The sequence below is a fragment of the Schistocerca nitens genome, chromosome 7 (genome assembly GCF_023898315.1).
Source record: "Schistocerca nitens isolate TAMUIC-IGC-003100 chromosome 7, iqSchNite1.1, whole genome shotgun sequence".
Taxonomy (NCBI): domain Eukaryota; kingdom Metazoa; phylum Arthropoda; class Insecta; order Orthoptera; family Acrididae; genus Schistocerca; species Schistocerca nitens.
The window spans coordinates 67,702,289-67,719,385 of record NC_064620.1 but is presented as its reverse complement, the minus strand read 5'-3'; the positions used below and the strand labels follow the sequence as shown (position 1 = coordinate 67,719,385).

Below are 17,097 nucleotides of genomic sequence, written 5' to 3'. Positions count from 1 at the left end.
CTACATTGAAAAACAGTGTCACATATCTGTGTCACTTTGAAGTGTAGTGAAATATTCAACAGAAGTTATTTGGGCTGCCCTAATAATATGTAACTTACTTTTTAAGTCCCCTTGTATATGTGCTCAGCTCAAAAAAAGGATTTGTCCGAGAGCTAGCAAAGTTTTCATTCTTTTTTTCTGTGTCTGCTGATGACTCAACACTTCTACTATTTGGTGAGTTGTTGCCTTTACTCCTATGGTATTTACATTCTGCCAGAAGTTTCTGCACCAGAATTCAAATAAAATAAATAAATAAAGGCAGCAATGAAATAGAAAGCTAAGCAACAGACAAGAAATGATAAGCACACAAGGAGGCACCAAAGTTAGAATAGTCAAACCTATCTCTACAAAAACCTGTAAAAGCATAAACAGTCTGTACCACATAGAACAAATTTTCAGGATGGCCCATTTTTTACTATGAAATATCATAATGAACAACAGCCTCATTTAATCAAAATTCAAGGAAAACAAACTTTGTTTATAAGTTAAATTATTTAACTTGTACATCCTGCTAGCCTGCAGATATTTTCTTCAGGTTGTTCAAACAGTGATATTAGGAAAACCATATCAAACACAAACTTCATTAAAAAAGCTGTAAATTTATGAGACACCACTGGTAACCATTACTTATTCCAGGAGGCAAAATATTTAGTATTACTGATAAGATGATGATGATGACAATGATGATGATTGTGAGCTTAAAGGGACTTATTTCCTCCATTTCATGAGCAAAACACGTAAAATGGTAAAAAGCGAAAAAAGTTGTGATTGGCTGCTTCAACTACATAAGTAAGTCAAAGAGTTGAAAAAGGGTATGACAGTAGTTGTAACATGAAAGGTAAAATAAAACAGAGCTAACCCAGACAGCATCTTGCACAAGATGGTCTAAATGCATAACGAGGTGAAGGGGGGAAGAAAGTAACCTGCAATCGCATGAGGGGTTCCCAGTCGCAGGTGGAGGCCCCCCCCCCCCCCCTTCAACCACCCTTGACACTAAAAGTGGAGCAATATCATAGTTTAGTGTAAAATCCACTCTCCCTCAGGAAATTCAGCAATGACATAGTGTCTGTCTCATCATCTGCAAGCATCTGAGGTAGTGAGGTACGCAAGCTGAAAGTGTGCTGCAAATCAGCCAACAGGGCGCACTCAACAAGAATACAGGCTATCGTCAGTAGACTACCACAGCTGAAGTGAGGAGGAGTCTGCCGACCCAGAAGGAACTCATGGGTGAGTCTCGTGTGGTCGATGTGTAGTCGGCACAACACAATGGCATCATTCCAAGAGGCCTGGAAAGATGTATGCCACTGCTTCTCGTGTCCCCTTGCAAGTGCAAAAGCATAACCAACCCTGTCGTTAACTTTCAATCCATCCATGTAAATGCATACTGAATTAGAATAATCGTGGAGGATTGAATGAAACAGGTGTCAGAAGGATAGGATCTGCATCCTTCTTGGGGCCACAAAAGAGGTCCATCTGTATCACAGGACAGGGTACAGACCACAGGGGGTGTTGAGAGGAAGCTGTAGAAACACAGACTAAATGAGGCTGTTGGAGTATTGAGTTGGATGCCAGCTTGTCTACCCAGTTTTGGCCAATGTGCAAACAGTCTGAACTGTTGGTAAAGGAACAGAGTTGAGGGATGTGGGTGAGTAGGGGATGTGACAAATTGTGACTGTGTAATTTGTCAGACGCTGTTGTCGTCCAACCCACGGTGGTAGAACACCGGCTTCCACCAGGAGGCTGTCAACAGGACTCATACAGAAGGCCCCCATTGCCAACAGCACGCCAATGTGGTGAACAGGGTCCAGCAAGCTCAGTACAGATGGTGCTGCCAACCCATATGCAACACATCCCTAGTCGAAACCTGATAAAATCAGTACTTTGTAAAATCTCAGGAGAACTCTGCAGTTCACACTCCAAGAGGAGTTACTAAGAAAATAGAGAGCTGCCTATTGGCTTCTGTCTCGGGTTCTTCGGCCGACGTTCATCTAATGATTTTTCTGACGTTTCGCCAGCACGAGTGGCTGGCATTGTCAAAGCTTCACCCTCCATTGCCGGTGGTGAACTGGAGGCGAGCTCGCGGCCGCAGACTATATGTACCTGGCGCGCCAACGTCCGAGGGCTTCTCCGCGGTCATTTCTGGTGCGGTTCTCCTCTTGCTACCTGCGACGGTCGTTCGCTGCAGTACGGGAAGCCAGGATCCGTTTACCTTAAGGCTTTCCTCTTTCTTGTTGAAACTGTTCGCGTGTTTTTGGATTTCTACAGCTTCTCTGAACAAGCGCGTGTGATAGTGCTTCTCTACAGCCAGAACTTCCGTGTCGGCGAATTTCTGGCTGTAGAGAAGCACTATCACACGCGCTTGTTCAGAGAAGCTGTAGAAATCCAAAAACACGCGAACAGTTTCAACAAGAAAGAGGAAAGCCTTAAGGTAAACGGATCCTGGCTTCCCGTACTGCAGCGAACGACCGTCGCAGGTAGCAAGAGGAGAACCGCACCAGAAATGACCGCGGAGAAGCCCTCGGACGTTGGCGCGCCAGGTACATATAGTCTGCGGCCGCGAGCTCGCCTCCAGTTCACCACCGGCAATGGAGGGTGAAGCTTTGACAATGCCAGCCACTCGTGCTGGCGAAACGTCAGAAAAATCATTAGATGAACGTCGGCCGAAGAACCCGAGACAGAAGCCAATAGGCAGTTTGTCAACAAGTGGCCACGAAAGCCTTAACAATTTTGTAAAATAGAGAGCATTTTATCTTCTTCATGCAAGCTGTCAGTGACACATAGCAGCCAGTTAGCTTGTTGTCAAATAAAATGCTAAGGAACTGAAAAATTTCAATAACTTCCAGTAACTGGTCACCAAGGTAAATTTCTGGGTGTGGATATGTGACAAAGCAAGCTGGGATAATTTTAATTCCCCTCTTGTTTTGCCATCTGCCTTCTTAAAATTCTTTTTTTTCTTTCCATGTCTGACAAATTACCACTAACAAACGTGAGTATAATCTGCATTTTCATAAAAGGGAAAGGTTGGCCCTCAGTTTTAAATAATATAATACCAAGTCTAATTTTGTGCTTACTTTTATGTATGTAATTGATTTTATAATTTATTTCGTCTGTTCCTAGTTAGTATCTTTTGTTATAAGATGAAATCAGTAATTGTTTCTTAACTTAAATTCTATTGTTGACTTATAAACAAATATAAATGCTGTACTCATTATAAACACTTGGAGGAACAACTAAAAGTATTCTTAAAGGATCCATTTGGCTCTATTCGAAAACATGTTAGCAAAGCTAGCTCTTAATTAATTCCAAAGTAACGTTCAGCTTCATCAAAAGTACTGTCTGCACAACTATATTTGTTAATTTCATGATTTAAACAAATAATACGGCTTAACCCTAATAGTAGACGAAACTGTTAAAAAGACGCAATTTTTCGATGTATGCAGTTAATTGAATGAGTAATGTTTTAATTGTAATTTCTGTAAATTACACATCAAACAATGAGTAGTTTCAGTGCCTATTATTGTGAGGATATATAAGGGCCCAATTTTTGGTCACAAAACAGCCAGTTCACAGCTGAATTTCAGACAAGAAACCCGTAATGGTTAGATCAATAACAATGCATCAACTTAACTATTAAATAAGTGTAACACAATTAAGCCATGCGTTAAAACAATGACAGTGTCTGCTCCGAACATACCTTTTTATTCCTCAAGAACTGTGAAATGTGTGGTTAGGCTTTTAGTGCTCGTAGATGTTCAACAGTAAATCGTTGTAGCAGTATGTGGATGTTTGTCTGCAAACTATTAATGAAGCTTTTCGAAAGTTAAACAATAGTGCACTGCCCATATAATTGTGTATTATTGGGGGGTTGTGAAAAGAACTGTGAAATGCAAATGTGCACCTGTTGGCTACATCATTTAAAGTAGTCAGTGTTTGACTTCCACCCCCAATTTTTCAGCTAGTATAGCAACGCAGTACATCGCCACCGAGGACCAATAACAAGGAAATAAAGCAGGTGAACATCACAGGTGCACAGTCCAGAGTCCGTAAAAGTGCATAGCTTATGATTCTGCAGGCAAAGTTCGTCCACATACACTGACAGAGAGACAGTGGGAGCCCACTGCATTTACAATACCATTGATGGCAACAGCGAACAGCATTATACTCACAACTGATCCCTGAGTGACTCCTGTTTCCTGTACATATTGGTTGCTGACAGTCGATCGTATATGGATCCAGGATAGTCGGATTCTGGGTGCAAATGGGTAAACTACTCTGGAAGCGCTGGCAGAAGTAGGGCTGTGGTAACAGGTTGAGTAACTCAGCTGGTAGAGCACTTGCCCGTGAAAGGCAAAGGTCCTGAGTTAGAGTCTCGGTATAGCACAAAGTTTTAATCTGCCAGGAAGTTTCATATCAGCGCACACTCTGCTACAGAGTGAAAACTTCCTTCTGGAAACAACCCCAAGCTGTGGCAAAGCCATGTCTCTACAACATCCTTTCTTCTAGAAGTGCTAGTTCAGCAAGTTTTGCAGGAGAGCTTCTGTGAAATTTGGAAGGTAGAAGACAAGGTACTGGTGGAAGCAGAGGTTCGGGGATGGGTCAGGAGTCTTGCTTGGGTAGCTCAGTTGGCAGAGCACCTGCTTGTGAACGGCAAAGATCCTGAGTTCAAATCTCGGTCCGGCACACAATTTTAATCTGCCAGGAAATTTCAATAATAATATCGCCGCGCAATTGAGAGGGAAATTCTCCTTCCCACCAAATACAATTAAAAAGCCCACGAATATGTTTCATGCTGTTGACACAAAGATGTTGGAGCATTTGGCTGTGGATTTTGTCGGGTCCAGGGGCCGTATCTTGACACCCTGCCAATGTGCTGCAAAGTTCCCATTCACTAATAGGGATGCTGTATGACAGAGAGCTGGGTGCATGGAAGGACAGCAGGTGTCACTCAATAAGGTGTTTCCAGGACAGGAAAGGAGGGTGGTAATTACTGCAAGTAGACACTTCAGCGAAGTGTGCCACAAAAACATTCAGCAATTACCATGGGATCAGTGCAGAAGTTACCACTGACAAGGATGCCAGAAACTGCTGTGGGTGGTGGATGGCCACAAATGTAGCGGAGTTTAGTCCATACTTGGGACGATTGGGCGTGGGATTACACAGATGACACATATTGCTCCCAATACTCTTGCTTCCTTTTCTTTATTAAAAAAACACATTTCTGTCTTGAGTTTCTTGAATGCTGCTAAATTATCCACAGAGGGATAGCACTTGTGCCGTTGAAGCACCATTCAATACTCTCTGATCACTGTGGCTATATCTTCAGACCACTATGGCATGGGCCTGCCAGTCAGCTTTCTGAAGCAACCAATGTGGAGCACGTTCCAGATGTATGCGAGTGGAAAGGGAGAGAACTATAGGAAAATGGTCACTGTCACAAAGACCGCCACGGATGTGCCACTGAATCAGGGGCAAGATACTCGGGCTGCACATTGTGAGATCAATAGTTGAGTATGTTCCGTGAGCTGTACTGAAGTCTGTTGCAGTTCCAGTTTTAATTAGGCAGATGTACAATTCCGAAAGGAGGCATTCTATTACTCGGTCTCTGTGAGACATAGTGTCGCCACCCAACAGAAGATTATGGGCATTAAAGAACCCCAATAAGAGGAAGGAGGGAGGTAGCTGTTCCACTAACTCTTAACAGCTTGTGATATTGGAAAGGTCTGTCTGCAGGTAGATAACATTACATATTTTCATCCGAACTGACAAGTAGACACCGACGGTCATGGCCACTAGTGCAGTGGTAAGGGGCACCTGCTCACTGAAAATATCGCAGTTTATGAGGGTACAGACCCCACTGGATGCTCTCTCGACGTTAACACAGTTGGTACACTAGGGTTATTTTCAGAGGAGGGACATGTGTTGCTGTAAACCATGTTTCCTGAAGTGCTATGCCAATTAAATGATGGAGTTTGGTCAGATGGCAATAGTAGCCATTACAGTTACACTAAAGGAGAGCTGGAGTCAGGTCTGAGAAAGTAGTCAACGGAAAAGACAGGTGTGATTACTTTGCTACCAGGTCACAGTTCAACTGATTGTGTGATCCATCATCAGTATGCATAGACTTGACCTCTGCAGGGATGGGGATCGGAACACCTGAAGGCTCAGAAAGTATCTTTTTGCTTATCCTTATTATCCTAGTGAGACTTCAATTTCTGTGTACTTTTTCCCATTTTATCTTCCGTGAGCAAATAGGACTGTACTTTTTAGTTGGCCTGCAGCCTGTGGCTGCTGGTTCCTGAGAGGGGCACCTTGGCAGGTGTCCTCATCCCTGACAATGTGAGAGGATGGAGTGGGAACCACAATGTTATAGGTGTTGGGGGCGAGGGAGCTGGCATTCCCTCCTCCAGCTGTAGGGCAGGCTCTGGAATATGACAAGGGCCAGGTGGTGTCAAGCGGGACCTTATCATGTGAGGTATAGACTGTGACACAATAGTTGCATAATTTGAGACCGTATCAACTGGATGAAGTCTTTCAGTTGGAGGAAGTCTTTCAAATTTTTTCTTTGCATCTTGATAAGACAGGCAGTCAAGCTTTTTATACTCTTGGATTTTCTTCTCCCTCTTGGACACTGAGCATTGCGGTGAACAGGGAGGTGTAGTTCCAGGCAGTTGAAACTTTGAGGGGGTTTGTCACAAGGGTTGCTCTCATGGGACATCCATCCACATCCCCTACAGATATCCTCATCAGAACAGTGAGAGGACATGTGTCTGAAACTTTGGCACCTAAAACATCTCATTGGAGGCGGGAAATAAGGCCTGACATCACGCCTATAAATCATGACCCTAACCTCTTCAGGCAAAATGTTGCCTTCAAAGGCAAGGATAAAAGCTCCAGTGTCCACTTTATTATCCTTGGATCCCCTCTGGACTGGGCAAACCAAATGGACTCCACGCCACACCAGATTAGTATGCAGCTCTCCACCAATTTGTAATGTTAGGTCATGATGGAAGATAAAACCATAAATTTTACTGAGCTTGTTATTAGGAGAAATTGAGACTGGTGTGTCTCATATCTTGACAGAGGCTTGAAGTGCCTGTGATTGGTCAGCGTGCAATGTTTTGATCAGCAAACATCCCATTCTCATCTTCCTTATTTCAGCAACCTATCCAAACCCATCTTTAATATTTTCAACCAAAAAAGGTGACTTCACTGTAATGAAAGATCCACCACCAGCTCAGGAACAAAACAAGAACTCAGCAAACTGTTCACTTCCGTTTCTCTTTACCTGGTTCTCATCTTGAGGCATGGTCACAGACGGAAATGCTAGAGGGTTGTAAACTCAGCATCAATATCGCTGCTCCTGGCCATCGTTAAGTTTGATCTTTTTCACTGCGGATATCCACCCTGATGCCACTCACTGGAATTGGACACTCTCCCCATGGGCCACCCAGCCAAGGCAAAGGCATCTGGCACAGTAGCCGCTGCCCATAGTCCTTGTACCCCTAAGTGGATAGGTACCCACTCCTTGGCTGTCACAGCGAGGTTACACCTCTGGCACCGGCAAGGCAATCGCTGCACTGTCAGGGGCTACCACCAAGAGGTACAGGAGAGCAGCACCCCATTATGATTGACTGGTTACTGCGTTGGATTTCAGGTGCAAAGATAGATCCACTTGATTGGTCGGTGTAAAAGATAACAGTGCACAGTGGAGAGTTGACGCATCACAGAAAGGCTTCTTTCCCCAAACGGCCTGCACTTATGTAAAATTTGGAAAGTGGTGGTCAAACCCACAATGGGAATCAGAATGGTAAAAGCCAAAAAAGGTGAGGAAAAAGTGTTTAAAAAAATCAAAAAGAGTGAAAACCTTCAGAAGCCCAAGGAATAATCAAAATACCAAGGTAACAAAGTGACCAAATAAAAATATTCCTACTAGTCACCTCTAACGACAGCAAGGATGGCTGCGGGTCTATCCTAGTCCCTGACACCACAGGGAGGAGTATTACCAATAAGACATATATCAAAGTATGAAACACTATCCTAATTGTCAGAACTACTAGTTGCTTCCTTTGGGAGGAGAGGACAGTTATCGGAAGGTAAAAGAGAAAGGGCAGACGTCTCATACCTCAGACGTCTTATGGTGTGTGGCAAGATCAGAAAGATTGCTATATTGTTGGCAATATGAAATTATTGATTCACAAGCTTAATTTCCATTGCCGGCCAGTTTGCTGGACACTGAGTGCTATTTTGTGCAACTATGTCACTGGTACTCGAAAACAGAGGGGATGGGGGGGACCATCTATCAAAGGAAAGAGACAGACATAGCCAGCATCCAGAATCAAATTCACTTGTAAGTAGCAGCATGTCACCAACAAGACCTTAAAGTCTACTGAATTATTGACAATATGATTAATAAAGTATGCTGAATAACACAAGCTGGGTGGATACTTGGAAAGATATTTTTTATCATGTAATGTAATCCCAGGTCTTAGTTCTGCCACAGTACAAAGTCACATCAAGTGTTTGGTAATTAATAAAAAGGTTTTGATGTAAGGTGGTAAAAAGAGATCCTCCTCCTCATCATGTAAAGGTTTTTGTTCAAAGACTGGATAACACCTTAATATCTAAAAAAGAAAACAAACAACTGTTATGTAAACCACCTACATGCGAGAAAAATATAACAAGCATTTGGAAATACTCGGGGAAACCAGAGTCAAACGGGTGCCAATTTCAGGACTACTAATTCAGTCTATCTAATTAGAAACGTCACACAACTGTTTTGCATATAACAGACTATAAGACTCTGAAGAACCACATTATAGAAGACAATTGCCAAAATATACATTAGAAGGAAAACAACAACGAAACTGCCATACATTTATTAATATAAGCTTTACAGAAATGTCTCTGTGAAAACTGAATGTATTATACAGGATTTTTTTTCCAACTTTCAGAATACGAGAGGTACACTAAAATACAAAAACTCTCAAATTTTTAAAGCGTCTTACAGCTGTTCAACATGCCTTAAAAGGATAGATAGATAGATAGATACATACATAGATAGGTAGATAAGAGATCATGAGAGAGAGCTTAGGTGCATTTAGATACCACTGAATAATACGAGAGTCATGCAATGGAAGTTCAACATTAAGACGATTATGGATGTCTCAACGAAAGTGAAGTACAGAGCTGTTATATTACAAAATGAAATAATCAATGTATTCTAGCAATTCTGACATAAACCACTGTGGCAGCATATCCATGAACAAATCAGTAACAGTATTTCCAGCAAACAAAGTACTTCATAGACTTCAAAAGAGGGCATTAATGCACAAAAGTATACATCAAGGAAATCAAGAATGTGATGCACACATGCATGAGGGTTTTAAGTGCTTCAAATGAATACAATTTAGTGATGGTAATGTTGTATTTGAAATGAAGCTTCATCCACATCAGTCTCCATCGACATGCAACTGACAGTCTGTGAAAGGCAAAAACTGAATCTAAAGATTCTTCGTTAATACTTCTTACACATATTATACCTTCTACAAGGAAGATACTTGACAATCCAGTATTCCACAGTGTATAAGCAGCTAACCTTTCAGAATTCGTCATATAAATAATGAACTGTTTTGCCCAAAGGATCTTCTAGCCGATATTGGCATAAAACCACTACAAGTGACTCTCACAAAGCTAACTGAATGACACAAAATGTACACTGTGTTCTAAAACTATTCATTTATGTCATTATGATCTGCATCTACAAAAGGAAATCTGAATCAAAACTTGCTGAATGATACATAATGTCTGGTGCTCTCTTGTGAGTGATGTGGAGCCCTTGAAGACAATGGATCCTTATAAACCAAAGTCTATAAATTCAAAAATAAACAATTGATAGGTGTTGAAATGTGTCTTGGTGAGCACAAGATTGAAGAGTTGTGCTTTCCAGAAGGCACATTACCTAAAACAAAATTACACTGAAGAGCCAAAGAAACTGGTATAGGCATGCATATTCAAATACAGCAAAATTCTAGCACATTGGATCACCAATCACAGCTGTCAATTATAAATTTTCACCAATCACCAGAAATCTTATCTCCACCAAGTTGTATCTCAGTCCTAGGTAATTGCATTGATGAATTAAAGTCACCAACCCAGTTGACATAATCTGCCTCTCTGAACACCATGTGACCACTGGTATAGGAACTAGGCCTAAGCACAACGAGAAACTCAGACAGGAGGGTACTGCAAATGTTAGAATAAAGAAAGGTTCTCATAAAAGTATAATTAAAAATAATGTAAGTATATTTCATCAAAATATTGGGAGTTTAAAGAATAAAATAGATGAGCTTCTGGTTTGTTTAGAAGATTTAGAAGTTGAGGATGAAATAGATATACTATGCCTGTCTGAGCATCACACTGTTACTGATATGGATAAGGTAAATGTAAGTGGATATAAACTCTCTGCACAAGTTGTTGTTGTTGTGGTCTTCAGTCCTGAGACTGGTTTGATGCAGCTCTCCATGCTACTCTATCCTGTGCAAGCTTCTTCATCTCCCAGTACCTACTGCAACCTACATCCTTCTGAATCTGCTTAGTGTATGCATCTCTTGGTCTCCCCCTACGATTTTTACCCTCCACGCTGCCCTCCAATACTAAATTGGTGATCCCTTGATGCCTCAGAACATGTCCTACCAACCGATCCCTTCTTCTGGTCAAGTTGTGCCACAAACTCCTCTTCTCCCCAATCCTATTCAGTACCTCCTCATTAGTTATGTGATCTACCCATCTAATCTTCAGCATTCTTCTGTAGCACCACATTTCGAAAGCTTCTATTCTCTTCTTGTCCAAACTATTTATCGTCCATGTTTCACTTCCATACATGGCTACACTCCATACAAATACTTTCAGAAAAGACTTCCTGACACTTAAATCTATACTCGATGTTAACAAATTTCTCTTCTTCAGAAACGCTAAGTGTCTCATTTCCTAATCTAATACCCTCAACATCACCCAACTTAATTCGACTACATTCCATTATCCTCGTTTTGCTTTTGTTGATGTTCATCTTATATCCACCCTTCAAGACACCATCCATTCCGTTCAACTGCTCTTCCAAGTCCTTTGCTGTCTCTGACAGAATTACAATGTCATCAGCGAACCTCAAAGTTTTTATTTCTTCTCCATGGATTTTAATACCTACTCCGAATTTTTCTTTTGTTTCCTTTACTGCTTGCTCAATATACAGATTGAATAACATCGGGGAGAGGCTCCCTTCCCAACCACTGCTTCCCTTTCATGTCCCTCGACTCTTATAACTGCCATCTGGTTTCTGTACAAATTGTAAATAGCCTTTTGCTCCCTGTATTTTACCCCTGCCACCTTTAGAATTTGAAAGAGAGTATTCCAGTCAACATTGTCAAGAGCTTTCTCTAAGTCTACAAATGCTAGAAACGTAGGTTTGCCTTTCCTTAATCTTTCTTCTAAGATAAGTCGTAAGGTCAGTATTGCCTCACGTGTTCCACATGTAATGAGAGAAAATATGGAGAAAGGAGGAGTTGCCATATATGTCAAAAGTTATCATTGTGCAAAAAGTATAGAAACAAAAAAGTTTTGTGTAGAGAAACATATAGAAGCATGTGCCTGTGAGCTTAAATTAAATAAAGGCACATTTATAATTGTAACTGTATATAGGTCCCCATCAGGAAATTTTCATCTATTTCTGAAAAATTTGGACTCCTTGTTGTGCTATCTGTCAGACAGGGGGAAGCAAATTATTATTTGTGGGGACTTCAATGTAGATTCTCTGAAAGAGGGTAATAGGAAAAATGACCTTGAAGTATTACTCGGTTCTTTCAATTTGACACCCGTTATTGATTTTCCTACTCGGGTGGTAAAGGATAGCAGCTCACTGATAGATAACTTCTTTATAGACCAAGATAAGTTTAACCAGATAAATGCTCAGCCTCTTGAGAATGGTCTTTCTGATCATGGTGCACAGCTAGTTACAATATATGACATAGCTCCATTCAGCAATACTAAACAGTCCTCCAAAGTAGTACGTTCAGTCAACGATTTAACAATTGCAAATTTCAGGGAAAGCCTACAGCAGTTAGGCTGGGATGAGGTGTACTGTGAACCTGATGCCAATTTAAAATATAATTTATTTCATGACATTTTTGTAAATGCATTTGAAAACTGCTTCCCCAAGAAAATAGTTAAATATACTCGTAAGAAACCTTGTAACAAACCATGGCTTACTAAGGGTATGAAAATATCTTGTAACCGGAAAAGGGAAATGTATCTGACAGCAAGAAAGAGTAGTGACCCAGAAACTATCAAACATTATAAAAACTACTGTGTTATATTAAGAAAAGTTATTAAAAAATCCAGAAGTATGTGTATCATGTCTGAAATCAGCAACTCTGATAAAATTAAAACAATTTGGAATATTATTAAAAGAGAAACAGGTCAACCAAGAGCAGAGGAAGACAGTATTACCATAAAATTGAATGAAAACTTTACGAACAAAAAGTCAGAAGTTGAAAATATTTTTAATAATCATTTTCTAAATGTTGTGGATATAGTAGGATCCAGGTGTTCATTAGAAGGTGCTAGGCTGTTAATGGAAGAGAGGCCATACCTATGCAATTTGATACAATTGAAATCTCACCCACTTCTCCCTCTGAAATTAGGAAAATAATAAACTTGCTTAAAAGCAAAAACTCACATGGAATTGATGGCATTTCCAGCAAAATACTAAAAGCTTGTTCTCAACAGATAAGTAAGATTCTCAGCCACCTGTGTAATAGCTCTCTGGAACAGGGCATTTTTCCCTGATAGACTGAAATATGCTATTGTTATACCTTTGCATAAAAAGGAGGATAGATCTGATGTCAACAATTACCGTCCAAACTTCCTTCTAACAGCTTTATCCAAAATTTTTGAGAAAGTAATGTATTCAAGAGTAGCTTCACATATCTGTAAAAATGAAGTACTAACAAAATGTCAGTTTGGTTTCCAGAAAGGTTTTTCAACAGAAAATGCCATATATGCCTTCACCAATCAAATTTTGAATGATCTGAATAACCGAACACCACCCATTGGGATTTTTTGTGATCTCTCAAAGGCTTTTGATTGTGTAAATCATGAAATTCTGCTAGACAAGCTCAAATATTGCGGCATGAGTGGGACAGTGCACAAATGGTTCAATTCGTACCTAACTGGACAAGTGCAGAAAGTTGAAATAAGCAGTTCTCATAATATGCAAAGATCAGCACATTCCTCAAACTGAGGAACTATCAAGAATGGGGTTCCACAAGGGTCAGTCTTGGGTCCTTTGTTGTTCTTAATATATATTAATGACTTGCCATTCTATATTCATGAAGAGACAAAGTTAGTTCTCTTTGCTGATGATACAAGTATAGTAATCACACCTGACAAACAAGAATTAACTGATGAAATTGTCAATACTGTCTTTCAGAAAATTACTAAGTGGTTCCTTGTAAACGGACTCTCACTGAATTTTGATAAGACACAGTACATACAGTTCCGTACAGTGAATGGTATGATGCCATTAATAAATATAGACCTTAATCAGAAGCATATAGCTAAGGTAGAATATTCCAAATTTTTAGGTGTGTCCATTGATGAGAGATTAATTTGGAAGAAACACATTGATGATCTGCTGAAACGTTTGAGTTCAGCTACTTATGCAATAAGTGTCATTGCAAATTTTGGTGATAAACATCTTAGTAAATTAGCTTACTACGCCTATTTTCACTCACTACTTTCATATGGTATCATATTTTGGGGTAATTCATCACTGAGGAATAAAGTATTTATTGCACAAAAGCGTGTAATCAGAATAATAGCTGGAGTCCACCCAAGATCATCCTGCAGATATTTATTTAAGGATCTAGGGATATTCACAGTAGCTTCTCAGTATATATACTCTCTTATGAAATTTGTTATTAACAACCAAACCCAATTCAAAAGTAATAGCAGTGTGCATAACTACAATACTAGGAGAAAGGATGATCTTCACTATTCAAGATTAAATCTAACTTTGGCACAGAAAGGGGTGAATTATACTGCCACTAAAGTCTTTGGTCACTTACCAAATAGTATCAAAAGTCTGGCAGATAACCAACAAGTATTTAAGAAGAAATTAAAAGAATTTCTGAATGACAACTCCTTCTACTCCATAGAGGAATTTTTAGATATAAATTTAAAAAAATATTAAAAAAAACACAAAAAAATAAAAAAATTGTTATATTAACTTAAGTATGTTGTTAAATTAACTTAATTATGTCACATATTGGAAAATTTGACTCGTTCCACATCATTACGAAATATCGTATTCATGATCCATGGAACTAGTATTAATCTAATACAGATATATGTAAACAGGCAGAATTTGGCACTGCGGTTGGTAACACCTATATAAAACAGCAAGTGTCTGGCACAGTTGTTAGATCGGTTACTGCTGCTACAATGGCAGATTATCAATATTCATTTGAGTTTGAATGTGGTATTATACTTGGCACTCAAGTGATGGGACACAGCATCTCCGATGTAATGATAAAGTGGGGGTTTTCCCTTATGACCATTTCACTAGTGTACCATGAATATCAGGAATCCAGTAAAACATTAAATCTCCAACATCACTGCAGACAGAAAAAGACCCTGTGAGAATGGGACTAACAAGATTGGAGAGAATCATTCCACAAGACAGAAGTGCAACCCTTTCACAAATTGCTGCATATTTCAATGCTGGGTTATCAATATGTGTCAGCGTATGAACTGGTCAATGAAACATCATCAATATGGGCTTTCGGAGCCGAAGGCCCACTCGTGTACCCTTGACGACAACAAGCTTTAAGCCTCGCCTGAGCCCGTCAACACTGACATTCGATTGATGATGACTGGAAACATGTTGCCTGGTCAGACGAATCTCATTTCAAATTGTATTGAGCATATGGACACGTATGGGTATGGAGACAACCTCATGAATCCATGGACCCTGCATGTCAGCAGGGGACTGTTCAAGCTGGTGGAGGCTCTGTGTGGGGTGTGTGCAGTTGGAGTGATATGGAATCCCTGATACGTATAGATATGACTCTGACAGGTATGTAAGCATCCTGTCTGATCACCTGCATTGATTCATATCCATTGTGCATTCTAATGGACTTGTGCAGTTCCAGCAGGACAATGTGACATTCCACATGTCCATAATTGCTACAGTGTGGCTCCAGGAACACTCCTCTGAGTTTAAACACTTCTGATGGCTGCCAAACTCCCCAGGCATGAACATTATTGAGTGTATCTGGGATCCCTTGCAACGCACTGTTCAGAAGAAATCTCCAGCCCCTTGTACTCTTATGGATTTATGGATGGTCCAGCAGGATTCTTGATGTCAATTCTCTCCAGCATTACTTCAGACATTAGTCTAATCTATGCCACATTGTGTTGCAGCACTTCTGCGTGACCCTACATGATATTAGGGAGGTGTACCAGTTTTTTTTTTTTTTCCATTCACTGTATATGGAGCAATCTGGAAGATGTCAGTTTTATTCACCCTTTTCTCATGGTACCATATACAAAACTGTGAGCATTCTCTGATCAGAGCAAACCTGTGTTAGTAAGCTCTAAACATTGTGGAATTTAGTCTACATCAAAAGCCACGTACACACGTACTTCATACCAATATTAGCAATTTTCTATCATATTTCATTCGTCTAGAAAGGAAAACTGGTTCCCTGTACGGCTCCATAAGCATCCTAATCTCTCGTCTTACTGTCGTTATTTCTACATGAGATATACAAGGGTACACAATCTATCTCAAACACTGATTCTTTGAATTCATGCAAAAGGGTTTCACAAGAACTACATAAAAACTGTCATTTATTATGGACTGCTTGTTAAGGAATTTGAATATTTAAATATGAATAATCTTTAGTATACTGCTTCAGTAACTTTTATTTTTATTTTTAAAACCTCTATGTGTAGTGAACTCTACACGTCTGCCATTATTCACTTTCCAATGACACAACATTATATTAATGTTGGAAAGTGTATAGTGACAAATGAGTAGATTTCGTTATGACAATATACAGCAATCACATTCACCCAGATGACCAGGCAAGGCAACGCATGATCTCCCTGACACAGCACTGTCTGTCACACAGACAAACCTTGTATATCACAAATATATTCAACCAAGTAAAAATACCGTGCAAGTTATGTCATAAAACTGCAGTGATTACCTGAAAAAGTGGAGGCTTTTAACTGGTTTTCCATGTGAGGGAAAGCTACATTTCTTTCAGACAAAGAATTACATATTTTACTGTACAAAACTTTCCATTTTATTATGAAAAACTTCCATGAAATCTTTTGAAATCTATAACCAATAAGTGAAAATAAAATCCAGGACACCCACTGAAACTGCCTTCTTAATAAGGCAAAACACTTCTGGATGCATAAATAAAATTTAAAAAAAATTAATGTGTAGTACGCAAAAGGCAATTTTTTTTGTAAACTACAACAATTTATATACAGCTGCTGCAAAAAATGGCCATCACAAGAAACTTAAAATACTGCAATCCACCTGAAGATGTTGGCATGACCACTAAAATGCATAGTGATATATAAAATAAAAATAAATGCAAGTGAAGCAGTATAACAATAACTGATTGAGAACTTCAGCATCTCTTTCAAGAATTCCCATTTAAGTTCCCCGGACATTTCTGTTACACTTTAATATAGGTATTATTGACCTGGTACAATTCTAGCAGTGTGCATCTGCATTTGTTTGATTACTGTGGCACCCATTTCATCATTTAGGTAGTTCTGCTTCATTACAATGAATAACGACCCCTGCAGCTTAAATATCATTACAGTTACATCAGTCTCAACTGAACAGGAGATAAATTCTGTTAAATATATACTGATGCAGAGATGTAAACAATAATAAGTAAATAAAAATAGCGAATTATTCAGAAAAAAGAATTTAAGAATTCCTGATATCTTACAAACTGTCTCACACTGAAAACAAAATAA

The 17,097-nt window shown here is 39.7% G+C and overlaps 1 protein-coding gene across 5 annotated transcripts in view; it reads right to left on the bottom strand.

Moving 5' to 3' along the window:
* LOC126195444 (embryonic polarity protein dorsal-like) overlaps positions 1 to 17,097 on the bottom strand; it is a 102,490-nt gene that overhangs the window by 67,270 nt on the left and 18,123 nt on the right. The window lies entirely within an intron of this gene.